The sequence below is a fragment of the Stegodyphus dumicola genome, chromosome 7 (genome assembly GCF_044657685.1).
Source record: "Stegodyphus dumicola isolate Sdum_Otavi_A_Nest chromosome 7, ASM4465768v1".
Classification (NCBI taxonomy): domain Eukaryota; kingdom Metazoa; phylum Arthropoda; class Arachnida; order Araneae; family Eresidae; genus Stegodyphus; species Stegodyphus dumicola.
The window spans coordinates 173,111,184-173,138,676 of NC_140774.1; the positions used below are offsets into that span (position 1 = coordinate 173,111,184).

Sequence of the window (27,493 nt, forward strand, 5' to 3'; positions counted from 1 at the left end):
CTAAAGAACAGACTTAACCAAACTAATTCATTTCCTGAATGTCTGTTAGCAATATTTTCGTCTTTTTTAAATTTCAAAATTCAAATTAATAGTCTTTTTTTTTTTTTTTTTTTTTCAAATTTATAGATAATAGCTATATTTTATAAAAGAGTCTGAATTTTTGTATTAAGGACGATTGACTCAAGCTCAGTGAAAATTAAATGATATGACCATGGTAAAAATGCTTTTTTGTTTTTTTCCCCTCTCATTTCTTTTCATTTTGATCAAAATGTTAAGAAAATTTTACAGAGAAGAAAACATTCTTATATTTAGATATATTACAGATAAAAATAGAAATCATGGATTAAAAATTAGCGCCTTGACAGTCTTTAATTTTGCAATTTCTTCTGAATAAAGACACAGTTGCAATGCGATTGCCAACAGCGCAAAATGTTGCTACTATGACGCCATCTATACTTATGCTACAACATTAAACATTTCTGCTGCTATTAATTACTGGCGAATAACGAATTACCAAATTTCAAGACATTAATGACATATCGATAATAATAATACATCTTCGCAACTGGAAACCCTTTCTCTTTTTTTCCCACAATAGTAAAATTTCCACTTGTAAATAATTCAAGGAAAAAAAAAAAAAAAACATTTACCCAAACCGATGGCTTTAAAAAAGAACTTCAAAAGTGCAATATATTATGTAATGTAACTTTCTCTCTTCAGTATAACTTTCTTGTTATGAACTTTCTTCAACTCTGTGTACTCTATAGTGTAATATTCTTCTCAGAATAAATTCCGCATTTAAAAGAAAAAAAGAAAGAATTAAAAAATGAGAAAATATTAATTTTATAACTGTAAACGAAACTAGAAAATATCAACATCGCTTAAAATTAAACACCAAATTTTGCAAATCAGACTAATAACGTTTATTCGAATATAAAATCAATATTGAAATTTCTTCATCAATAATAGAATAAAAAATATCATTACCAGAAAATGTATTGTGAAATGCGTTAGAATTTATGCAATTACATGAATGTTTCTAAGAACTTAAATTCTAAAGGTTGATAGCTGCTGTTCTATATTATAATGGTGGGAGAATTCATTAGAGCAACAATAAAAAAAAAAAAAAAACTGATTTCCATGAAATTATTAATTTTCAAACTCCAATTAAAAATAATATATCAGTAAGATATTCTGCACGTCTAAAAAATTAATAATTTAAATAAAAATAAAGAGGTTTGTTTTCCCTTGATAAGCTTTTGAGTTCTTACATGTTCTAAGTTACTTTGCAGCTGATTTTAGACTGACGTTGGTTTAAAAAAAATTTCTTCAGTTCTAAAGAACAAGCTTAAACCCTTTTTAAATTAGTAGAAATATTTTTGAAGAAAAAGCCCGTATTCTTCTTCCTTGAAATGTGTGCTGTTTTTCTGTATGACGACCATCAATCTAACATCGAATTTTACCTAGTTTTAAACATTTATTAAATATGCGCATGCATTAACACTTTTCTAATATTTCTCTCCTCCCCCAGAAAAAAAGGCAACAATATTTCATGGAAAACAAATGTTAAATAGTTATTTAAAAACTCGACTTTAAACGTTAACGAAAATTTTGGAAAATTTTATTTTCAACAATTTAAATATTCCACTTTAATTTAAAATTTTTTAGTCATATTTTGATCTAAAGGTATTGTTTTATGCTGTATAATAGTAAAGAAAGGGCGTTAACTCTCTAATAATTTAATTTTATGAATTATAAATATTTTTATAGTAGTTTAGCTAAATAACTGAATAACATTTGCAAGTAAAACTGTCATACATAAAATCATGTATAGATGGCGCTGCATTTGTTGATCCAGAAGATCGGCGGTTGAGTTGCGATGGGATCGTAAACACAGGATGTTGCTCAGAAGGTAAATATTTTATAACACAACAACATCTTTCCTTTCCCAACTGTTTTGTGTTATATTATTGAGTAAAATATCACAACTTAACGATCTGTTTTATATATTAGTATTTCTTGTCTTATTAATAAATATCCGAAATACTTTTATCTGTATTGTATTGCGTAGAACATCTCAATTTTCACATTTGTAGAGTAAAACATATGCAATTGAAATATTCCCATGATACAAATAGGTTGTATTTTTTTATTTAATAATTAACATCATGTATAATTAATCGAATAGTAATTAATCAGCAGTAATTTTATATGGAATTCCGTATGTATGTTATGTAAAAACCAATATTTTAGTCTCTTTAATTATTTTTATAAATAATTTTCTTAGTATAGTTTAAGATAAATTCCCATGCCTAGCGTCTTACTATTTGTATATGTATGTTCTCGTCATGAGATCCAAATCCGGTTAAAATAATAATGTTATATTGTTATATTGCCGGTGTGGACTAATGTTTGTATATAATGCGTCACTTACGCATCGATTGTTGGATGAGGGAAAGCATCATTTTAACTATCGATTTTTCTATAATTAAGCAAAACTGATTAAATTTAAGACAGGTAACTAGATGACATTTAAAGGTATTTTAGTGCATTTTATGTGATATTTATAAAACAGCTGCTCAAATAAAATTTCAAATATAATACTTATGAATCAAAAATATTTATTATTTCGGTAGTTAGAATTTACTTGCTACCATATTTGTTATGTTTCTTAAAGTTGATATTAGATGTATGTAAATTCTCACAAATTATATATTAAATACAATTTGCAGTAAATAGAATTTCAGCATCTGTATTTAGTTTGAGAGCTCTTGTAAAACTTAATTATCGATTTTCTTTCATAATGCTTACAACAGATGGCGCAAACGTCGCATATAGATGCAATATTTCATGACAATAGAACGGTGTAATGAATTGTTTCGCATAAAAAAATGAACATTGCTTCTTTGTTTACACATTTGGCAGCAAAATTGAAATAGAAATTCAAAAAATATCATAGAATAAATGATAGAACTCGCCTAAAATTGTAATTGTGGTAGATTTCCACAAAATTAGAATCACAGCATAATTTTTAAAATTAAAATTGCCGGAACCCTCTAGAAAGCTCTTAGGAATGGTAAACAAAAATAAATATATAATATTATAATAAAAAAAATAAACATAAAAATATCTGAAAGGTTTCAGATTTTAAAATATGACCAAAGGGACATTTTTTTAACATTTTGTGTGTCACCTTTATTTATTAACTATCATGTTCTTCACACTTAAACCATAAAATTCAGTTCAACAACAATATCCCAGAATAACTTTGAAAAGATTTTATCTTTAGAATTTCCGATACACAGTCTCACGTGCTGGAGATAAATTTTTTTTTCCTGTACAACGTTGCCATTGCTCACTTTGAAATCCTTGAGTTTGACAAAGTTTTACAAAATTCGTTAAAGTTTTACAAAATATGAAATCGATAATAAAACAAATTCCAAATTTTAAATTTGGGCTTCCAGATGCCTTTATTCGGGTGCAAACTTTCAATATTCAAAATTTGATGGCTCTAGGTACTGTTGTTTTATCACAAAGCGAGAAACATTTCTTCATTATTTAATTTCTTTAAATATAATACAGGGCGATAATAGTTGGTGGCAACAATTTGAAAAGTTAAACAACGCAGAAAGTGAATCAACGCAAAATGCAAAAACGAAATTAATAGTCCGTCTGGGAAAAATGTCCCTTTGGACTAATAAACACGAAATAATTAATGATTAAAATTAAATGAAATGCAAAGAGATTAAGATATTAATAAACTAAATTAATGTCTCAGAAGTAAATAATAAATTCAAACGAAAGGTGAGTACATTAATAATAATAACAAACAGGGCTGACCTCATAGGCGAATAATCGTTTGCCTAGGACACCGACTTCTGGAGGGCGCCAGCTAATTTATTCTCTCAAACGATATTAAAAACTTATTTTAAAAAACGCAGTATACAAATAATTTAATCATATTTTAGCTTTATTTTTCATAGACAATTAAGATAGAGTATCAAAACTTGAAATCATTATTATTTTACAAAAATATAAGTGAAATATTGAAAATAAGGGACATTTTTCAAAGATTTCAAAAATGCTGCTTTGAAAATATTGAGAGGTACTTAAAAAAATAAGTAAATATGTTTTCTTCTTGTGTTTGCGCTATTATTGAAAAGATATTATAGAAGGAGGGGGGCAAACCTACTAATTACCGAAGAACAATTAGAAGATTTTCGCACATATTTACAGCGCCCGAATATATATATATATATTCACATACACGAATTTCTTCTAATACTTGCATTAGAAGAAAATATAAAGAAAAAACGTAGAGTTTCATGAAAATGGGATATTATTAGCCCAAAGGGCGTTAGCCCAGAAGGGCTATTAATTTCGTTTTGGCATTTTGCGTCGAAAACTTTAAAAGTCTGAATCACTTTTCAAAGTGTTGCCGCCAAATATTATAGAAATTAAATAATGAAGCATCTGCATAAATATATGTATGTTTCTCACACTGCGATTAAATACGGTATCTAAAGCCATCCAATTTTGAATAACTTACGTCTTCACCCGTATATGGGCATCAGGAAGCCCAAATCTGGAATTTGTTTTATTATCTATTTCATATTTTGTAAAGTATTTATGAGTTCTTGATTAAGGAACTCAACGATTTCAAAGCGAGCATTAGCAAAACTGTACAAAAAAAAAAAAAAAAAAAAAAAAAAAAAAAAAAAAAAAAAAACTTTTTTATCCCCAGCGTGCGAGACTGTGTATCGGAAATTCTAAACATATGCTCATTTTAAAATTATTTTGACATATTGCTGTTGAATTGAATTTTATGGCTTAAGTGCGAAGAACATGATATTTAATAAATAAAGGTAACACATAAAAAGTTAAAAAAAACGCCCCTTTAAGCGTAAAAAAAAAATTCTGAAAGCTTTCAGTTTTTTGTTTAAAATTTTTTTAGGAGAAAATTATGCATCAGAAACTCATTTTAAATACAAACTTTGCATTTATACTACAAAAAATGTACTACCATGCTAAAACTCATCACTTTTATGCATTTATAGATTATACCTTCCTCAAGATCACATGTAGCCATTTTTCTCCTTTAGCCTATCTATTTTGTTTCCATGGCGATTTTGTCCGCATAAAATAATAATCCTTTAAAACCTACTAATTGTAAAAGTCCTCTCAATGGGTAAAGACCTGGATGAATATCTACAATTACAACAACGTCTAGTACCCTTTAAAACCTCTATCAAACTGTTGAGATCGGAAAAGTCCTTTCAACTTGTAAGCACTAGGATGAATATCAACAATTTCGTCAACCTATGATAACCGTTTAAAATCTGTTGAATTGCTGAGTTCAGAAAAGTCCTTTCAACCTGGATGAATACCGTATATTACGCGCAGCTAAAATTTCAAACTGCATTTTTTAGTTTTTAGGTATATTCACCTTATAACGAGCACCCTTTTCTTTACGAAGAAACCCGAAAGATACATATGCGATGCTCTTATTTTTTGAAATCAATCATTCGATGATTTTCCACAGGATTTCGAACAATGGTACGCTGAATTGGCACAGCAATAGGGGGACAGTATGTGTGTGAGAGAAATGATTGAAAGATAAATAATTCTGCGAAGAGGATGAGCGTTGTATTCAATGCAGTTGCTCACAAGAATGTTATTCTAGAGTTTCGAGAAAAGGGAGGACAATATTTCGGGTAAGAATGTGCGTACGTTGTTATGTTTTATTATTATTATTATTATTATTTACGTATGTTCGTTTTGTTATTGACCTGAATGAATTCGCGAAATAACAGGTTCTCTTTCCGTAATCATTTGAAGCCGTAATTTTGAAATGAACATCGAAGGCAAGGAAGTAGGACAAAGTGCATCATTGTAAAATTGTCTAGAAATAGTTTGTGAGTGGATAATAAAAGCATGGAATGAAATTAAACCCGATATAAAAGTCATTACAAAAAGTATAGCATATCTAATAATCTAGATGAAATTGGAGGCGATTTTTTTATTTATGGATCAGAATAACAGTGATGGTGAAGATGAAACAGAATTCGATAATGTACCTGAAGATTAACAGGAGACTAACATGACAAACTTTTCATATGATCAGAGAAGGAATTTTTTTTAAGTTCATAAGGTATTCATTTCTTTAAGCAGCATTTAGATATATGTAGAAATATAATTTTTGTATGTTCATCTTTCTCTTATTTTTAAATCTGTATTTTTATATCCGACATAAAACGCGCACTCATACATTTCGATCTTATATTTTGTATTGAAAGTGCTCTTTATACGCCGGAATAAACGGTAACAACAATTTTACAATGTCCTATTAACACTTTAAAACCTGTGTTTGACTTGCATGACAGCCATTATGCCCATAAGTTTTAGAAATTTTTGTACAACGAAAATTGCGAGCGACCTTTGAAGTAGAGCTGTTATTTGCAATCTCTGTTCTCCCGATTAAGCATTTCAGTAATAAATTTCTTAAATAATAAATTTCGCAGCAATTGTTACAATCTGCATATTCTGCAAATTATTGACATTTCCTGGGAATTGCAGTCTTGTAATAATTTTGCAGCTTAAGTCATTAGTTAATTTTATGACACTTCTTTCGAAGCTTTGAATTATTAAATTCTAGTTGAATTATTAAATTTATGTCTAATTTGAATTATTAAATATATTCATCTTTGGTTATTCTGTCTTCTAAATTCTTGTTATTACATCAAAACATTGCTGAAAATATAATTCAATAAAGTTACTCTTGAAATAGGTTTCTAATAAATCTCCACTACTTTAAAAGAACAGTTTCTGAGACTTAAATCCTCACATCAGGTTCTCCCTATTTCATAAAATATTCAGCATGTTTTCTTCTCATTAACACAGAAATGTAAGCAATTTTTTTTTTTTTTTTTTCCTTTTTTGAGCTGAAAGTATTCACTCTCAAATAAAAATGTGATTTTTCGCATAGCTTGGCTATTTATACGTGTACATGTATCTTAAATTCATCCCTAGATTTTCGTTCGGCTTTTGCAGAAAAACATTTGGTGTGAGGTCTTTCTTATTTGAGGATAAAAAATATTCCTCGTTGTTGAGTGTATTTGATAAATTAACGGTATAAAATAAGCTATAAAAGGATGTAAACCTGTAGTGACATCTATCGAGCGAAATCTAAACTAAAAGATAAATTTATGATATATGTATTTCTTAACACTTTAAACTATAATAAATAAATAAAATTTTAAAAAATAAAGTCAAAATAAAAAAAATTACTAATTATTAATGATTCTCATGGGTTTAAAATGAAAATCATTAATGAATAATGATTCCGATGAGTTAAAATAAAAATCATTAATGATTCATGAATTTGAAGAGTTTAAAAGAAAACTTATTCATGATTACTGATTAATAAATTTTATAAATTAATTTAATTAATAATGACCTTAAAATGAAAATTATTAATGATTTTGTCAAGTGTTAAAAGACTCCAAGCGAATATCCTGAGAAAGATTTCTGGCTAATTTTAGCAAGTTGTAACTGCATTATTGCCTTGTATGCGAAGAATATTTTTCATTAAATTCAAATTTCAAAATTTCTTACGATGACCTTCACAACAGATTAGTCTTTATACTATGTGCCCATTATCAGTTTTTTTTTTTTTTTTTTTTTTTTTTTCCTCTGTCAATTCAACATCGTCAATTGGGCATATTTTTTTTTTTTTACTTTATCTGTACTGCACACCGTAATAAATATATATGATACGAATACATGAAGTCTGGGAATATTTAAGGAAAAATCATTTTTGCTGACAACATATCCATAAGAACGAAGATAAAAATAAATTTTATATATTTTTTGACAGTTCAATAAAATGGGTAAGTTTATTGGGATATTATTTACGTTCGTGTTACACGAAACACAAAATAAGAAAGCGGTAACTTCTACGCCTGTTAAAAGTGTAAGCAGTTTATTTCATTTCAATAGTAATACATTTACAGTTTTTTTTTTTTTTTTTCATAAACGTAATAACCTTCTGTAATACTTTTCTATTAATTTTTTTTTCCGTCCGCTTGAAATGCGCTGAACTATAGCTGTGGCAAAAGAAATTTCACGTCTCAGGGCTCGGCCGGGATTTGAACCCGGGACCTCTCGCACCCTAAGCGAGAATCATACCCCTAGACCACCGAGCCACGCCGTGTCACTGTGAAATTCTGAAAGCAATTGAAGCTGCTCAAAAAACACCGATTGCTTTTGATTGTGATTATGATAAAATATGCGCATGCGCTATGTTCAAAGCTAAATAGGGTGAATGAGAGAGTTTTTTTCTAGTCCAAAGGGATTTGAACCCGAAGGACTATTAGTTTCGTTTTGGCATTTTGCGTCGGACGGATAAATGTCGGTTCACTTTTCAAACTGTTGCCATAAAATGTTAGAGTCCTGCATTATATTTGAAGAAATTAAATAATGAAAATCTGCGTAAATGTATGTATATTTCTCACATTGTCATAAAATAACGGTACATAGAGTCATCGAATTTTGAATAACGTAATCCTCCAACGAATATGAGCATGTGGAAGACTAAATTTGAAATTTGTTTTATGATCGATTTCCTATTTTTTAAAACTTTGATGAATTTTTGATTAACAAACTCAAGGATTTCAAAGCGAGCAATGGCAACGTTGTGCAGAAAAAACATTTTTATCTCCAGCGCGTGAGTCTCTGTATCGGAAATTCTAAAGATATGCTCGTTTTAAAACTATTTTGCGATATTGCTGTTGCACTGGATCTTATGGTTTAAGTGCGAGGAACATGATATTTAATAAAGAAAGGTAACACACAAAATGTTAAAAAACGCCCCTTTGGACGTAATTTAAAATCTGAAACATTTCAGATTTTTTTTTTTTTTTTTAATTCTTTTATTTCTAAGTTTATAAAAAAACGGACAAGAGAAGAGAGCGGTTCCAATTGAAAGAAAAGGGAAAACTGCGAAAGTCTTTGTGACATCCTGTATGTATTTACTGCGAGATTTAAAGCACACTCACAGTATTTCAAAGAAATTGCTCCACTTTAAAAGCTGCTTACATATCTTCAAAAAGAGTTTGATTGAAAAAAAAATTAAGCTTTTAAAATACTCTATATTTGGTAACGATTCATCATTTTAAAATTATTGACAGGGCTTGATTGCTGTTTAATATCTCACAAGGCGCGAGGTTTTAAGGAATCTATTAAATCATACTTCCTCATAAACCAGTTTTTCTTCTCGCAAAATCAAGGAAGTGAAGACTGAGGGTTCCCCGAAGTAGGCTTGTCCACCCGGAGAGACTTAGTGGGCCGTTTTGAAAATGCATTTTATTCCGGCAAGCCACATTCTGTATATATATATGTATATATATGAATTATTTTAGGTGAAGATTTAGAATACATTGTTATGATAGTTTTTATTATTATTCATAAATTAAAAATAGAAATTTTAAATATTTACGACTGTACATAAACAGTTATAGAAATAATAATCAATTAAACAATCGAATAATATACTTGTGGGCTGCGGCCAAAGCAAAATTTATAAGTTCTATGTACACCTGAAAAGAAAATGCATAAAAACATTTCAGTATGAATGTTCATTCCAAGCAGCAAGCAACAACCAATTCGTAAATAATTTTAAAACTTTTTCTCAATATCAATAAAAGAATTAACGTGGACAAAAAAAAAAAAAAAAAAAAAAATCGTATATATGACGTCATGGTTTAAATTTAATGTAATATAAAAACTTTTCCTCAATATCAATAAAAGAATTAACGTGGGAAAAAAATATCGTGTCAATTATGCTAACCTGAAACAAAAAAGCTGCCAGCAGCATCTGTTTATTTAAAATGCTAAAGTTAACGAAGAATTTTCGACATGCAATCGCATGCTTTCTTCAGCGTCAGAATGTGACCTTATATAATAATAATAATAATACGTTTAATGCTTGACAACGCTTTTTTTTTTTTTTTTTCCCATATTTTGTGAAACTTACAAGCCTATTACTTGAAAGCAAGCAATGGCAACATTTTTCGAAATAAAACATTTTTATCTCCAGCACGCGACACTGTTGTCACTCGGAAAAATGAGTGCGAAAATTAGTGTTTTTCAGAGTTTTTAATTAACATCTCGGCTCAGTGGCGTAGCGAGGGAGGGGGGCAAGGGGGTGTATGATGCCCCGGGCGCCGCTCGCAAAGGGGCGCCAAATGGTCTCCAAACAAGATTTTCCCGAAAATTTCAGTTTTTATTTTAATCGATTTCTGGAAAATATATTTTAAATTCATAATTATTGTAATATAATTAATTATTTATTTTCTTGATTTTTCTGATAAAATGTGTAATAAAATGTTTGCAGTATATCAACTAAATATTTCCGCATACAAAACATTCTTTCTGACCACTTTATTTCTCTAAAAATAGAGATATATTTTTATTTTTTTAAAACTAAATGCTCGTATAGCTCCCGCTTTTTATTTTAAAACGATAACAGGACCTTGTCCCGAATTTTTCAAACATATCCAGTTTCCAGAAACCGATTCCATAGTTTGGAAATGACATTTTGGGAAACCCCTAACGCTTCCGCTACAATGGATTGTGTTTGACGCTCCTGTAAACGACTGATGGCCTTCCTGGCTACCGATTCAACTAAGTCATCTAGTTGAGACATCGTATATTCACTGCTACAAAGCATTCAACGCATATCAATTGTTTTTAATCTCCTACTACAAAAGGAATGCTGCAGGTCACTCCTTATCTAAAATCATAGTTTTCGAAGTCACAGACTAAATTTGCATATTCTGAACTTCGTAAACGGTATAATTTTCCTTTATAATCTTTTCCATTTCCTTTTGTTAGAAAGGTTGTCAATTATATGGTTATTTCATACCGAACCCACAATATTCCCTAATTGTTATGAGCAGTGAATGTGAATGCAAGTTGTTACTCCGCAGTAGAAAAGAAACGGAACCTAAAACTCCATTACAGATCTATAGAGAAAATGTTTTTCCAAACCTAAGAGTCGCACTCCAAATACTCCTTACTATTTCATTATCAAATGAACGTTCGTTCAATAAATTAAAATAAAATTTGACATATTTACAATCAACAATGGGACAAGATCCCTTAAGCCATTTAGCATTTTTAAATGTGGAAAGGGAAAAATTTGAAAGGATCGACTTTGATGAAGTAATTGATAAATTTGCTTCATCAAAGGCAAGAAAAATGTATGCATAGTAATATATGTATTATAATAATACATTATTATTAATAAATATATCTACTTATCTATAATATATATTAAACTTTTAATTCTTTAAAAATTGTACTTTTTTAAAAACAATTATAAAAATATGTAAAATAAATAATACTTTTTAAACTAATTCTAGATCATCCTATGTCTGATTTTTCCTTCGACACAGATACATTTCCGAATCCAATGCTAGTGTAGTTAGGTAGTGACTATTCTTTTGATATATTTTAGAGTATTTTATGGCAGATTCAGCATTTTATTATTATTTGCACTATTTTCTTATTACGAATATATTCTATACATTATATCACTGTAATTTTTTTTGGAGGGGGGGGCGCCAAAAAGGTATTTTGCCCCGGACGCCAGTTATGCTTGCTATGCCTTTGCCTCGGTTAATGAGATACATTTCGCAAAAGAAGAAGAGGGAAAATGTCGTCACGTGGTTTAAGAACAAGAACACCCGTAAGTGCTATGTTTACAATGGAATCGATAGCAGATATTCCGCTGAAATTAATTGATTTTTCGAATTTAGAAATTTATGGCTATTGCGAGAAATTAAAAAATACGCTTGGAAATGATTTCTCTTTCCTTGATGTGAACAAAAAGAGTCTATTGTTATTCAAGGAAAAACATATGAACAATATTTGTTTCAAAGTAATGCCGGATAGCACGGTACTTATAACAAGCTGTGTTAAGGCCGAAATGAAGAAATCAATTAATTATGAAACATCTGTGCAAATTTCTGCAGAAAACGAGGTTAAGATTTATAATTTTTTCTTATGCATGATGCTTACCGTATTAATAATGTTTTCAATAATGTTTTCATTAATTTTTACTAAGAATATTAAGTGTATATCAGTTAATTGAAAACTATTCCCGAGACCTTGAATAACGTTTTCCAAACTTTTAAATTAAGTGTAACAATAGTATATTCATAGCTCATCGAATAGTTGTTCTAAATTACTGAAATAGCCGAATTCGTGAAAGATCTGTTAATTTGCAAGAACATAAATACAAAGCTAATTTTCTCTCATTAATATTAATTAGTGTCAAAGAATATTTTATGTAGCTAAAATTTTATTAATTTCATCAGAATATGTTTTAATATTTTAGGTGTTGTAATCGATTTTTAATGAATACACATAAATATTGGAATGTTCATTTTCTAATACCTTCCATTGTAGATATTAAGGATACCAACAGCTGTAATATTAGAAGCATCAGTAATACTGAAACATTTTGATGCAAAAGCTTTTATAAGAATTTATACTTAATTCTAAATTTTCATGGAAAATTGCTGAGTTTTTTTAGTTTAAATATTAAATTAGCATGTATATATTTAGTCCTTGAAAACCAGTAAGTCCATAGTTTGAGATAACATGTGCCTTAGGTATATGCATTAGAATTACAGTAGTCTATTTGCTATGGTAGATCTTTTCAATAAATACACTTCAAAATCTTTTTGAGCTACATAATTTAAAAATAAAAAATTCTGCAAATTATGTAACTTACAAGATTAAAAGTAACTTCAAATTTATTTTTTGAATATTTAAAATGTATACAGATAATACTTTTTTATTATTTATTATTACAACGTGAAGAAAAATGTATTGTGAAAAATTATTAGTTTCACAGCTAGTATTGCAGTGAACTCAGTTGCCCAAATCTCTATATTTTTCTTTTCAAGGTCAAGGAAAAAATTCATAAATAAATATTAAGAATCAAAACATGTTAAAGAAGCGAACAAAAGAGTATCATGAAGATAACAATAACATATAAGCATTACCAAAATTATACTAACCAAATGAATGAACAGTTAATTAATGAATGAAATAATAATTAAAGATGAAATGCAAATTTCATAACTAATTAAAAATAAACAAAGTTTACGAGTTTTCAACACATCTACCGCAGCACAAGCTTGTTTGTTTACATTAGCACTTCTTACATCACGTGACCTCCGATGTTACAAGAATGTATCTCATCAAAGTCGTACGATTGGATTGGATTATTCAATTATGGCAAAGCACACAAGGGCTATCTGCCTAAAGGGAGGGATGCCTTCGTGGAGGACTTTCTAAGGGAAATTGGTTCGTATACACGTTACACATGGGGAAAACCACGAAAACGCAGCCAACTCGTTCGCACGATTCGAACTTCGGACCGAACTACCAGTGTTCAGCGTCTTTACCGCTCGGGCGTTGGTGGGCACTTTAAAGTCGTACGAAGTTGAGTATAGTTAAAATGGCCTCTCACGAATTTTTGGAATGCGGAGGGGATGACCTCTCTCAAAACTCAACTCCCCGCCGTTCTGGAGGAGATGATATTACAAACAAACAAACAGACAGACTCTCACAGATTTTTAATATAGATCAGTAATTAGAGCGGTTATTTGTTTCTTTCTTCTTTCACTTAGTTTTTTTCAAGTCGATCTCAATATTAGTCAACTTCAGTATTTGCACTTAGTACGTGATGTTGCAAGTATTCTCCAGTCAAGGATTCCCACGTTTTTCCCAAGGTTTTGTGTTTCGTGAATTTCATTTTCGGAGCAAAAATTTTAAAAAAAGGATTCGCAGATGTAATTTGAACCAAAAGCACTCACAAATTTTTGTGCCAGATTTCTAAAATTTAAAAAAAAAAAATTCCTTTGTTATACGTGTCATAAAAATCAGTTTGATTCTGATGTTTGAAAAATGCGTTTCAAGTCATCATTGCTTTGTAAATCAATTTGTCCGATTTATAGATTTTCTATAACCCACTCGATATCAGCGTGGAAGAAAATTGAAAAGCTTTCAAATATTTTATTATATTTGCTCAAATTTCTGAATTGGCGTAATTCTGATTCTGTCAATCGGTGATTTGTGATTCTGTGTAAATTAAATTAAATTTTTACATAATAACTAATTCAAATTAGCTTATGTAAATAATAAAAATTAACTATCACGTGATCTTGTCACAACATCAAAAAACGAGATTATGCAAATTTCCAAGGGGGAAAAAATATTTGAATGACCAATTGAAAAAGTTTGAAATTTGACTTAATACTGAAAGTGAAAGAAAGAGAAATGCAGTCTGTTTTAAAAAGTTCTTTAGTCTTATCAGTTCCAATTCTGCATTTTACTTCCTTGTACAAAGTAAAAAGTAAGTATTGTAATCGCGAAAAGTTTCAGGCAGCATATTTCAACGAAAATATCCATTTTGACCGCTATCGAATGCAATTTAACGATGTTTTTGCGTGATATCTGTACGTAAGGGCAGAATAAAAGACTCTTTTCCTTCAAAAAAATTATAAAACTGCTTTAAAATGAATTCTGAAGAGAATTTTTCGTGGCGTCTGTACAAACGTATGTACGAACGTGTGTACGTACGTATCTCGCATAACTCAAAAACGAGTAGCCTCAGAATGTTGAAATTTTGTATATAGGACTGCTATAACATGTAGATGTGCACCTCGTATTTTGGTTGCAATCGGCCGCACCAAACGTATATAAATATATTTATATATATATCCACTCTGTTACCTGGCTCAGTGATCTCAGTTTCTTGACTCTTATATGTTTGTAAATTGTACATTTTTTGCTTTAAAAATGATTCAATTATGTTGTTTTTATCTTCCGGTTAAGGATTTTATGCCTTTAGTAAATCTGTGTGCAATATTTTTAGAATTATCAGCAATTTTAAAGTTGTTTAATTGCCGCTAAGCCTGTTTTTAAAGGCGGCCATTGATGTTTACATTTGAAGCAGAAGACTAGTGGATTTGTTGCCAATCTAGAGAAACTTAGCTTCGCAACAACAAAGATAACGCATTCATTTATTATTGCTTATTAAATCATGCTTAATTCTTTCTGGAATTATTTCGAGGAAATAAGTGTTTGAGATTTACTTTATAATTTTTAATATACATATTTTGAGTTTTTATGTATTTTTGCCTTCTCGCGAAGTGAGAACTGAATTAATTGAATGAGAAATACTCAATCGTCTGTGAAAAACTGTTTCTTTTTTTGTTTGCTTAATTTCTTTTATACATCATTCTAGCTTTATCATAGTATTTGAATAGAACATGTGGCAAAGATTAGATAATTCTGTTCTTTAAATGATGTAAATTTTGTGCATTATGAGTTATAATATGAACGAAATATATACGTTAACTGTTATATAATTATTAGATTATATAACAGTTAACTTAGTTTCCGTTATATAATTATTATATAAGTTAACTGTTATATAATTATTATATAAGTTAATTGTTATATAATTATTAATACTGTTAAGTGAATCTAGCGCCAGAGTGTCGCTATGATAAACAAATACTAGAGTGAATTTTAAAGAATGCATTTATTCTATTGTGCTTTATGCGCTGTCGGCGAAGTAGATTTAATTCAATCCAATATGTTTAAATAAAATGCAAGAAAAAATGCGTATAATTTAATATTCCAATTTAATATTCCAATACAAGGAAGTCATCTGGTGTACACATCAGATTTTTTTTATTATACATTTATTATTTTGAAATAAGTGGAAAGCAGAATGAGTTGACTTTAGTAATGTGTGATGAAACTGTAAATTTATGAAGCAATGGCTCAACATATCATGAAATAGCAAACATTTTTAGATTAAATTTATCAACTGTTTATTATGTATCAACTGTTTATTAAGTAAATATAAATCAACTGGGAATATCGAAGACAGAAAGAGGGCATAGTGACCAAAAGTTCTTACAGCAAGAAAAAGCAGAATGATTGAAAGGTCATTTTTAAAAAATAAATAAAAATAAAAATAAAAATCTGAAAGCTTTCAAATTTTATGTTACCGCCAAAGAGGGCGTTTTTTAAACATTTTTTAGGTTACTTTTATTTATTAAATATCGTGTTCTTCGCACTTAAAATATAAAATTCAATTCAACAGCAATATCGCAAAATAATTTTAAAATGAGCATAACTTTAGAATTTCCGATACACAGTCTCGCGCGTTAGAGATTGAAAAAAAAAAAAAAATTCTTTTTTCTTCCATACAGTGTTGCTACTGCTCGTTTTGATATCGTTGAGTTTCTTAATCAAAAATTCGTCAAAGTTTTTGAAAATGAAAAACAAAGGTTGATTAAATATAAATCAAAGTACGAATAAATTTATTTACTTAAAAAATTTTAGAATTACTATATGTTATTCCTCCATGTAAATAACAATGTAATGGTAATAGATAAAGAATTTTAAGTGGCATTATGGAAGATGCGGTTTCAAACATGTGTATTATGAGGGTTCTGCTGCCTTTTCTAATCGCAATTATTTCACATTCAATGCATTTGTTTTTCTTTGTGCAGAAGAAAAAGTTCTGCCAAAGGGCTCGGCCGGGATTTGAAACCGGGACCTCTCGCACCCTAAGCGAGAATCATACCCCTAGACCACCGAAACACGTTGTTACTGTTTCGAATTTGCTTACTTATTCAAGCGAATCAGGGAATGTTATTTGCCCTCGATTAGTGTCATTAAGAGTCGTTTGGATATATCAATTAGATCACATGGGTGTGATCCATTATGAAGACTTGTTTTGGTGTTTTTTATTTTATTTATGTATTTCTCACTGTATTCAATAAACCGGACTTCGAAGAAAAATCAAGACTTATACATAACTTGAAGAACAGAGTTGAAAACTATGAAACAGTCATTTTAATATCCTTCGTATATACAGTAGTGCGCAAATTAATGTGAATAAGAGGGAATTTTCACGTAAAATGATGGACCTCACTATGAAGAAAAGAAGGCAATGACATTAAGTGAACATTCTTCTGTTGTGACAGAGGGGAACTACGAAAATGTGTAATGTTAAGTTTGAGGACTCTTAATTACACGACACTCTTATCCTCATAAATCGACTCGGACTTGAAAAATCTACAGCACTATAAAATATTGAAAAAACTACCTATTGAAACACTATCTATTGAAAACACTTATAAATACACTATTGAACACACTATTGTGTTCTAATATACTATTGAACTAATATACTACTAATGTACAGTTGACTAATATACTATTGTGCTAATATAATATGTGACTAAAAGAATGTTAATATATTGAACACACTACTATACTATTATACACACTACTGAAACACTATTTATTGGAAACACTTCTAAATCCAATGAGCAATGTATCCGTTGAGATGCCAATATTAAGTAAAATGCACAATAAATAAACGTAAAATTACTGTACAAAATGCATTAATTAAATAAATAAAGGGAAACAAATGTGTAACAATATGAAATTAAATAAAATGTAAATTGCAAACAAATAAACTCAGATATTTGCAACAATATTTTGTTATTCTCTGGTGTTTTATTTATGGATTGTACTCAGTTATGGAAACATTTCTGCTCCGAAAAATGCCATTTTGAAATGACACGATCGAATACTTTTTTTGTGGTTAAGTCAAAGAATTTGTAAGGGAGAAAAAAAATTAAAATTTACTTTTAGAAGTAAAATACATTAGGGAAAAAATAAAAACAAAAACTGCATTTGTGAAAACATAAAACTGAAAAAAAGTTAAACTTATGAAAACAAATATTATTTTTGTAAAAAATAAAGTTAAAAATATAATAACATCTTTTTTTTTTAATAAAAAGCGAAAAGGAAAATTTTAATTTGTAAAAATAAATATTACCTTTGTAAAATCAAAAAAAAAAGTTAAATGTAAAAAAAAATATATTAAAGTAAAAATACGAAAAGGAATAAATTTGGAAAAAAACTTTTGTAAAATAAAAAAGTGAAAAGGAAAAATTAATTCTTAAAAAATTAAATATTACTTTTGTAAAACCAAAAAGAAAGTTAAATATAAAAAAAATCTGATGTGTACACCACATGACTTCCTTGTACGGAATATTAAATTATACGCATTTTTTCTTGCATTTCATTTAAACTTATTGGATTGAATTAAATCTACTTCGCCGACAGCGCATAAACCACAATAGAATAAATGCATTCTTTAAAATTCACTCTAGTATTTTTTTACCATAGCGACACTCTGGCGCTAGATTCACTTAACAGTATTAATAATTATATAACAGTTAACTTATATATAATAATTATATAACGGAAACTAAGTTAACTGTTATATAATCCAATAATTATATAACAGTTAACTTATATATTTTGTTCATATTATAACTCATAATGCACAAAATTTATATCATTTAAAGAATAGAATTACTAATCGTTGCCACATGTTCTATACAAATACTATAATAAAGCTAGAATGATGAATGATGTATAAAAGAAATTAAGCAAACAAAACAAAAAAGAAACAGTTTTTCACAGACGATTGAGTATTTCTCATTTAATTAATTCAGTTCTCACTTCGCGAGAAGGCAAAAATACATAAAAACTCAAAATATCTATATTAAAAATTACGAAGTAAATCTTAAACACTTATTTCCTCGAAAAAATTCCAGAAAGAATTAAGTATGATTTAATAGGCAATAATAAATGAATATATATAATAAATGAATATATATTAATAGGCAATAATAAATGAATTAATAGGCAATAATAAAGCGTTATCTTTGTTGTTGCGAAGCTAAGTTTCTCAAGATTGGCAACAAATCCACTAATCTCCTGTTTCAAATGTAAACATCAATGGCTGCCATTAAAAAAAGGCTTAGCGGCACTTAGACAACTTTAAAATTGTTGATAATTCTAAAAATATTGCATACAGATTTATTAAAGGCATAAAAACCTTAACCGGAAGATAAAAACAACATAATACAATCATTTTTAAAGCAAAAAATGTACAATTTACAAACATATAAGAGTAAAGAAACTGAGATTACTGAGCCGGGTAACAGACTGGATATATATATAAATGTATTTATATACGTTTGGTGCGGCCGATTGCAACCAAAATACGAGGTGCACATCTACATGTTATAGCAGTCCTATATACAAAATTTCAACGTCCTGAGGCTACTCGTTTTTGAGTTATGCGAGATACGTACGTACGCACGTACGTACATACGTTCGTACAGACGCGACGAAAAATTCTCTTCAGAATTAATTTTAAAGCAGTTTTATAATTTTTTTGAAGGAAAAGAGTATTTTATTCTGTCCTTACGTACAGATATCACGCAAAAACATCGTTAAATTGCATTCGATAGCGGTAAAAATGCATATTTTCGTTGAAATATGCTGCCTGAAACTTTTCGCGATTACAATACTTCCTTTTTACTTCGTACAAGGAAGTAAAAAAAATTAAAGTAAAAAGAAAATGTAAATTCACTTTTGTAGAAATAAACGTTCAATTTTCGAAAATTAAAAATAAAATTTATGTTTGGAAAAGAAAAACATATTAAACGAAAAATTAATAAATTTAGTAAGAATGAGAAGAAAAAAAAAGAATTAAAAATATCCTAATAATAATAAAAAAATTAAACTGTGAGGAAATCTTACATTTAAAACATCAAAGAACAGAGTGATTTAGAAAGCCAAAAGAAATCCTATCCGTTTCAAGAAACAAACATTCGTAGTTTCAAAAAGGATATTACAGTCAAAAGTCGTTAATTCGGACACCCATAATCCGGAATGATCTATAATCCGGACCTCAAAGCTACAAACTTTCTGCGCATGCGTCGCGTTCACGCATGCGCACAGGCGTTTACGAGAGCGCGTAAGACCCTTACGGCTGCGAATATGTTTGTGCGCATGCGCGTTTAAATTGTAACGGAGTTATACGCTAAGCTAAAGTTATCTAATTCAGTTAATGTTGCCGATTGCGTTGTTCCTTAATCTTCGAATTGGATCCGGCTTATTATTTTTTGCAGACTGTTAGAGCAATTTTATAAAAGTAAGCTTGAACTTTCGATTATGTCAAATAGAATTTCCGATATATATTTACTACAAAGCGAAAGTATGTTTTGAAATCCGAAATCTGTTTATCAATTTCACGCTGCTCTGCGGCAGAGGGGGGGGGGCAGAAACGTCATTATTAGATTATGATAGATTAGAAATATTATGTCAAATAGAATTTCCGATATATATTTACTAATATGTAATTTGTATCTACAAAGCGAAAGTATGTTTTGAGATCCGAAATCTGTTTATCAATTTCACGCGGCGGATTGGAAGTTGATTTGTCAGCACTATCCTTATCTTCAGGGCAGATGTTTTTATTTTATTTGGTTTATAATTCCATACTAAGTGTAGTATTTCATTCTGTCTTTGATATGATTTAAATCATTATAATTCGCTTCCGATAGTGAAGAAGTGACCCAGAGGTTATTGAAAACGAAAACATTTCGATTGACAAATTAGTCGGTATTCTCAACACGGCAATTATAGGACTTGAACAGCGGAACTTTGTAACTAAACAAGAAATTATGTCTGTTTAATAGAATTAAAGAGAAAGTATTATCACATGAAACGAAGCAACTTACATTGAAGGAAATGTTTAATAAAGTAAACAAATAAATATTGAGCTTTTTCTTTTTGTAAATTTTGATACCCTTTAGATCATAATTGTTCTTTATTTCATAAATTACGGTTTCATATTTTTAATTTTGTAATTTTTGCATGCCATCTTCCTGATTTAAACTGATGATCTATAATCCGGAAAAATCGATAATCCGGAATCGCCGAAGTCCCGACGAGTCCGGATTAACGACTTTTGACTGTATTAGGAAGAATATGATTGATCATCAAGATTGCATTCGTTCGCCGTCGTGGAAAAAACAAAGTATGAAGCGGGTTTCATGTCAAAGCAGGTTCGCGCATGCGCAATCTTTCCCAGTGACATCATGGTGCTCAATGTGAAATGTATAAAGAGGAAGGACTAGGTGAAATAACAAGATCGGTACAACGAAGGGTTGGCTTAGAGGTAACGCTCTTTTCACCCATGCGAGAGATGACTGGTTCGAGACCCACTCGTGGAGTTATTTTTAAAATTCGTGCAATTATGTAAAAGTTATTCAGTAAATTAATAAACTAAAATAAAATAATTAAAAAAAGGGATTAAATAATTAATGACGTACTAAATAATTAAAAATAGTAGTTAATAATTAAAATAATGACGTACTGAATAATTAAAATAATAACTAAAAAGATTAACTAATTAAACATAAATCCTATGAAATAATAAATTAAAACTGATGTGACCCCAAACACGTGGTTCATGAAATCGTTATTACAAAACCGAAAAAATTGTCGTTGCCAATAAACGGAAAAAATCGTCGTTGCCACTCAATAAAAAACTTTCAAAACATAATATCGTTGCCACACAATAAAAACAAAATTTTGAGAACGTCATTCCAATGCATCACTTTCGGAGAAATCCCAAGATGGCGTTGGTGTCGTCACTTCCGGTTCCAAGCCCCTCTGGATACTGGCCACGTCCCTTTTCTGTGACGTTACTTCCGCCTACTGAGGACCTCCGGTTACCACTCCCCTAACCACTGTACTGGGCGACTCTCGTATTCTAATACTGAATGTAATATTTTATTTTGTGTTTAGATAAAAAAGTCATATGATTGCAGTACGAAATCGTAGTATATTACACATTAGCATACATGCTGTACATCACATAGCTTGCTGATCTGAGCCCTAAGCACTCCACCTGATGCATTTCACAAGGTGTTTCCATATTTTTGTCCATCCACTGTATATCGAGGCTTTTTCTTAAATGTCACAATGCAGTAAACTTCATACAAAAAGTTATTAGTAATTCTTTTTATTTACTCCGGATATCTGATTTTTGTAACTGCTATTTCTCCTGAATAATAATAAATGGATCCTTTTTTTTAAACTTATCGTCTGATTAGTTAAGCTACGACTACTATTATATTTCTTCAGCAATCTATTTATTTTGGACTAAAGCTGATACATCACATATATATATAAATGTCAGCTAATTAAGGGTAATATGCTTTTATTTCTACGTCTTCAAATTTCTTAAAGCTACCTGAAAAGAAACTGCAAGAACACCAGTACAAAGATAAAACGTCTTTGAGCTGCGTAAATAAATACATTGCCGCAAAAGACTAATTTTAACAAAGACAGAAATCAAAATAGATAAAGAATTGGATTCTGCTAAAGATAATGAGTTCCGTTAAAAAGACAATTCACTTTTCTTCAAAATGAAAGTGAAAGACGTAAGTTATACCTGATTCCATTAACAGTTTTTTATCAGAAAAGTTACACCTTAAGTGAAATTCAAATATCATAACGTCTCTGATAATATTTGAGATGCAATATACAGTTACGAGCACGTGTATGATAAGTAAGTTTAAAAGCTCCTCCACAATAAAATCATTGCTATGACTACGCAGGATTTATCCATTGTTCTTTATGACCCGGATATGCGAAAGAAACTCTGAAATAATCTGAGTAGAATTACTGTTTTTATCAGGTGGAGTGCTTAGGGCTCAGATCTTTCACATTGTCTTCTTTCACATTGTTTCCCACTTCTGGCCGAGTTTACGTCTGGAGAACGCCATCTCAAGCCTATAATACAGACTGCTTGTTGCCAAGAGTGAAACATGGCGGGGGTTCTGTTATGGTTTGGGCAGCCATATCGTGGTTCTCTGCTAGCCCCATGATAACTGTGTCAGGGCACATGACTGCCAAGACTTATGTGAACATTGTGGCCGATCAAGTTCATCCCATGGTACAAACTTTGTTCCCCGATGGTGATGGTGTCTTCCAAGACGACAAAGCCCCTGTTCACACAGTTCACATTGTCCAGGACTGGTTTTCTGAGCACGAGGATGAGTTGTCCCATCTCTCCTGGCCACCACAGTCACCAGACCTGAATATTATCGAACTTTTGTGGTCTACATTGGAACGGAAAGTGTGTTCTCGTTATCCACCGCCGACATCGTTATCTGAACTTGCCACTGTTTTGCAGGAAGAATGGTATAATATTCCCTTGGCAAACATACAGGAACTGTATTTATCCATTCCGAGAAGACTGCAAGCTGTTTTGTATGCGAACGGGTTTCCTACACCATATTAAGCAAAGAAACATGTTTTTTTAAAGGTGGTTCCATATTTTTGTCCAACCCCTGTATCTTTTGCGAGTCTTTTTATAGCCTCTGGAAAGGCGGAGCTTCCAAGAAATGACGTCAGCCAATCCAGTTCACTTTAAATACTTCGAGAACATTCTATAACTGTACGTGTAGAAAAGGCGGGAAAAACAACTTGACTACGGGGCTGTGGATTTAATTCCACGTACTTTCAAATAAGAGAACGTCGCCATTAAAAATGAAAAGAACATACAGTTAGAATTTTAAGTGTATTCTTGACTATGGAATTTTATTATTACAAATATATATCATGATTCACTTGTAATAAGATGCTAATATTAGAAATATGGTATACTCTACCACATATTTGGTAAAAATTTTGTATTACACAAGACAGAAAAAAACTATTTGATTCAGATATAAAAGTAATAGTTTCTGACTTTATATGTTAATTTATGTTTATAACATTTTAAACTAGCCGCTACGTGGCCAGCCTTTGTCTGGCTTTTAAATGTACCGATAAAATGCCTAAAGGGATAAAATGTCTAAAGGGAAAATTTAAAAACTGTACAGAATTTTACTCTGCAGAACAACTTTATCAAAAAAAAAAAAAAAAAGAAAAGAAAAGAAAAGAAAAGAAGACACACAAATTTTAATAAAAATGTATTACCTATAAAAAAATTACAATGAAAAAAGCAGTATCCTATAATACAAGTATTACCATATTTGACGGCATATAAGACGCACTGGCATATAAGACGTACCCTTATTTAGACGGCCACACACAAGGAAAAAAAGTTTCAATAGCGTGGTTTCTTTTAGTTTTCACGTTTCGTAAAAGCCAAATAAACAATTGTTGAATGCAATCACCTTCACGTATAAGACTGTGTCCTTCACGTATAAGACGCAGGTAACTTTTTTGAGACCAAATTTAAGGAAAAAAAAGTGCGTCTTATATGCCGTCAAATACGGTAATTATCCTAATAAATAAATTAACCAACTTCCCGTTGCCTTCTCTCAACAAACGTCCGGTATCCAAGAGAAACATTAAATTTAAAAACTGCACAGAATTATCGCCCTCATTTTTCCAAGTGGCAACAGTGTTGATTTTCAACAGTCAGCAGTCGAGTATACAAAGCACTGAATGAAAAACCACATTTCTAAAAGAATGAAACTATACAAAATGATGCGATTTCATCAAAAAAGATAAATTTAAAAAAATGTGATTTGAATTTTGAAAAAATCGCTTCGAGGTGCACTGGCTCTTGTCTAGATGCACCTATGTACCAACTTTCGCAGCCCTGGGTCTTAGCACGAATGAAAGTCACACACAGACTCTTTCTTTTATTATATATAGAGAGGTACATTATTTGGAAAAACATGCAGTTTTTAATGTTGTGTATTCTTATTTAGTATGGTTAAGTAACAAATTTATGTTAATAGTTTCAGTTCTGCAAGTGGCAGGTACCGTATTTGACGGCATTATAAGACGCACTTTTTTTCCCTAAATTTGGTCTCAAAAAAGTTACCTGCGTCTTATACTACGTGAAGGACACAGATTAACTTTCAATACCGAATGCTATTTTTAGCCCGGATAGAGGTCTAGACACGCATAACTTTTTCTACATCTGCCATAATTATTTTGCGCATGCGTGAAATATCTGTCGCCAAAATGCGCCAAAGCTCGAAGCTGATGTAGAAGTTTGAACAGAGTCGACGGTCACATTTCGTCTATGGAGCCTTTCCTTCTTTACATAGACTTTCTTTGACTCATCCGACACACGTGTCGGTATCGGTGCTACTCTGTATAAATGTGTCGGTATCGGTGCTTAAAACTGTTTGTTTAAAAAAAAATACTCTGGAAAGTATGACTACAGGAAACAAAAGATTAAGCTATACAATTCAGTTATAAACTATGAGTGTTAAACTACGCCAAAGGGCATGGAAACAGAGCAGCAGCAAGGCATTTCGGTTCACCATCTACCGAAAAAAAAAAAAAAATAGCTTGCCGTTTGTTAATTTTCCTTAATAAAAATATGTTTGGTAATTGCATTCAATGATTGTTTATTTGGCTTTTACGAAACGTGAGAACTAAAAGAAACGACATTTTAAGTTGGACTATTGAAACTTTTTTTCCTTGTGTGTGGCCTTCTAAATAAGGGTGCATCTTATATGCCGTCAAATACGGTATGTCTTTTATAATAATAAAGTCACATTAAAGTTCATGCTAGTATTGATAATTTCGAAGTTTCCAAAATTTTCCAATTCAGGCCTTTATTTCTAAGCAAATAACAATATCATATTAATATAGTTGTTGTCGTGTCTATAATAAAGTCTATTCAAATAGTGCCATAGCCAAAGATGACAGCCCTGGCAATCTATCTGCAAAATGTTATCATCATAGAGGTTCGGTGTCTTAAACAAGACTCCAGTTTTTATCAATTCAGTAAAGGTGGCAGGACAGTCAAATTGTGAGCAGTTGTCAGTTCTTTGTCCGGGCAGTTACCACAGTTCCTGCAGGTTTTTCTATCTTCCTTGTCAATTTTTAAACCTCTGTGATGGCCACTTCTAGGTCTGACAGTGGTTTTAGTTATAAGTCGATCTGCAATGATGTTATGGAGCTGGTTTTCATTGGAATTGAAAGTTCCTTCAATCTATTTGGTCATGGCATTTGCGTCCGAAAGGGTGACATTTACATTATTATTATTATTATTGTGACATTTACATATTATTGTTGAGATTTGGAGCCTCTTTTGCCAGTTTATCTGCGTTCTCGTCACGTGTGATGTTGGCGTGTGCTGGCAACCATTGAAGAATGCAAGCTTTATTTAACCTTGTAAGGATCTTAAGTTTTACTAACGTTTATTTTATTTTAAATCTTTACTATCACTTCTTATTTTCTACTTCCGGCCAGAATTAAAAGCTTTAACTTATTTATGCAAATTTGTCTTGCGAACGCCAAGTACTTAAGTTGTGGCTTTTTGCCAAGCAAGAGAGAGGAAGGAGTGATTAGGAGCAGGCCGCTTGCCATAGCAGTTTTACTCGGTTGCTGGTTGCCTTCAAGGCCAGAGGTTTAATCCTCTTGATAATTTTAAACGTATCGTAGTGTTAACAGTTCTCTGTACTACATACGGCCTTTCTGTTAATATACGGCCAATCTTCAAGTAGACACTTGTTTATTAATCCAAAGTTAGTTTAGTTAGAATTTAGTTAATATTTTTATATTCTTACGTTCAGACCACAAGTGGTTGGTCTCTGTATTCCGAAGTCCGGAAATCATTGTAAAGAGAGAAAAATAAAGGGTTTTCGTATACCCTTCCTGTGTATCTTGTCTACTTCCCGCATTTATTGAACATAGCTTTAGTAAGCTTCCTGTTCCGAGACAGGTCATTTAATGTTCCCAAAGCAAGTAAGGAGGAACACTGAACCTGATAACCCTTTGAAGCTCGTTTAGTCGAAATTGCATTCCGTTGGTAATCTGGGTGCTTCCATCCAGGATTGCCTGTAAAGTTGCTTTTGAGTCACAGAAGACAACTATTCCTTTTGGTTCTTTAGAAATGGGAAGATCATGCCAAATGCCTCTGTCATTGCCAGAAGCTCGCAAATGAAACTAGAGATTACGGCTCCAGCGCCAATTTTGTGTTGATAAGTAGTATCGCCTGGCGTAGTCAGAAATACTCCAGGAACTGAACTGAACTCTCATTACTGATTGTTTAATCTGATAAACGATCTATATAAGCATGTACCTCCTTTCTTTGGTTACTGTTCAGCGGTCCTGATCTCTTTCGCTTTAATGATATCAATCAATTCTTTTTTATTGTAGCGATTTATTAGATTGAGTACTATATTAAATCTGTAAGAAGCTTGGAGGGAAATATTGGCTCTTGGGAGATGGAAAATTTGTTGTGATTGAGGCCAAAAACTGCTCTAATTTCTTTGTCAAACTGGATAGGAGATGACCTTTTCAGTCTATTACTGCCGTTATAATTTTCGAAGAATTTCCTAGCAATGTCTTCAGGTGCACAGCTTCTTGCCTTATTTCTAAATTTTATTACATTATATTACCTCTTTTTTTCCTAGGCTTTCCAGGCCACATACCTGAATTACTTTTAAATAATTGGTGGAAGACACTACACCGGTAATTATTTTTGCGGCCTTTGCCTGGACACTTTTTAATTTTCCCAAGATAGTTCTGGAAGTAT

The 27,493-nt window shown here is 30.8% G+C and overlaps 1 protein-coding gene and 1 non-coding gene across 7 annotated transcripts in view; one reads left to right on the forward strand and one right to left on the reverse strand.

Annotated features, from left to right (window-relative positions):
• Nucleotides 1–1,850: 1,850 nt before the first annotated feature.
• Nucleotides 1,851–27,493, forward strand: part of LOC118182519 (prominin-1-like) — a 355,539-nt gene continuing 329,896 nt past the window's right edge. For all 6 annotated transcript variants that reach the window (XM_085821071.1, XM_085821069.1, XM_085821073.1 and 3 more), the window contains exon 1: nt 1,851–1,912. The gene's annotated coding sequence lies outside the window, so the exon portion shown is untranslated. The remainder of the gene's footprint in view (nt 1,913–27,493) is intronic.
• On the reverse strand, nt 8,133–8,204 carry TRNAP-AGG (transfer RNA proline (anticodon AGG)). The gene has a single exon. It is a non-coding gene; the product is annotated as a tRNA-Pro (tRNA).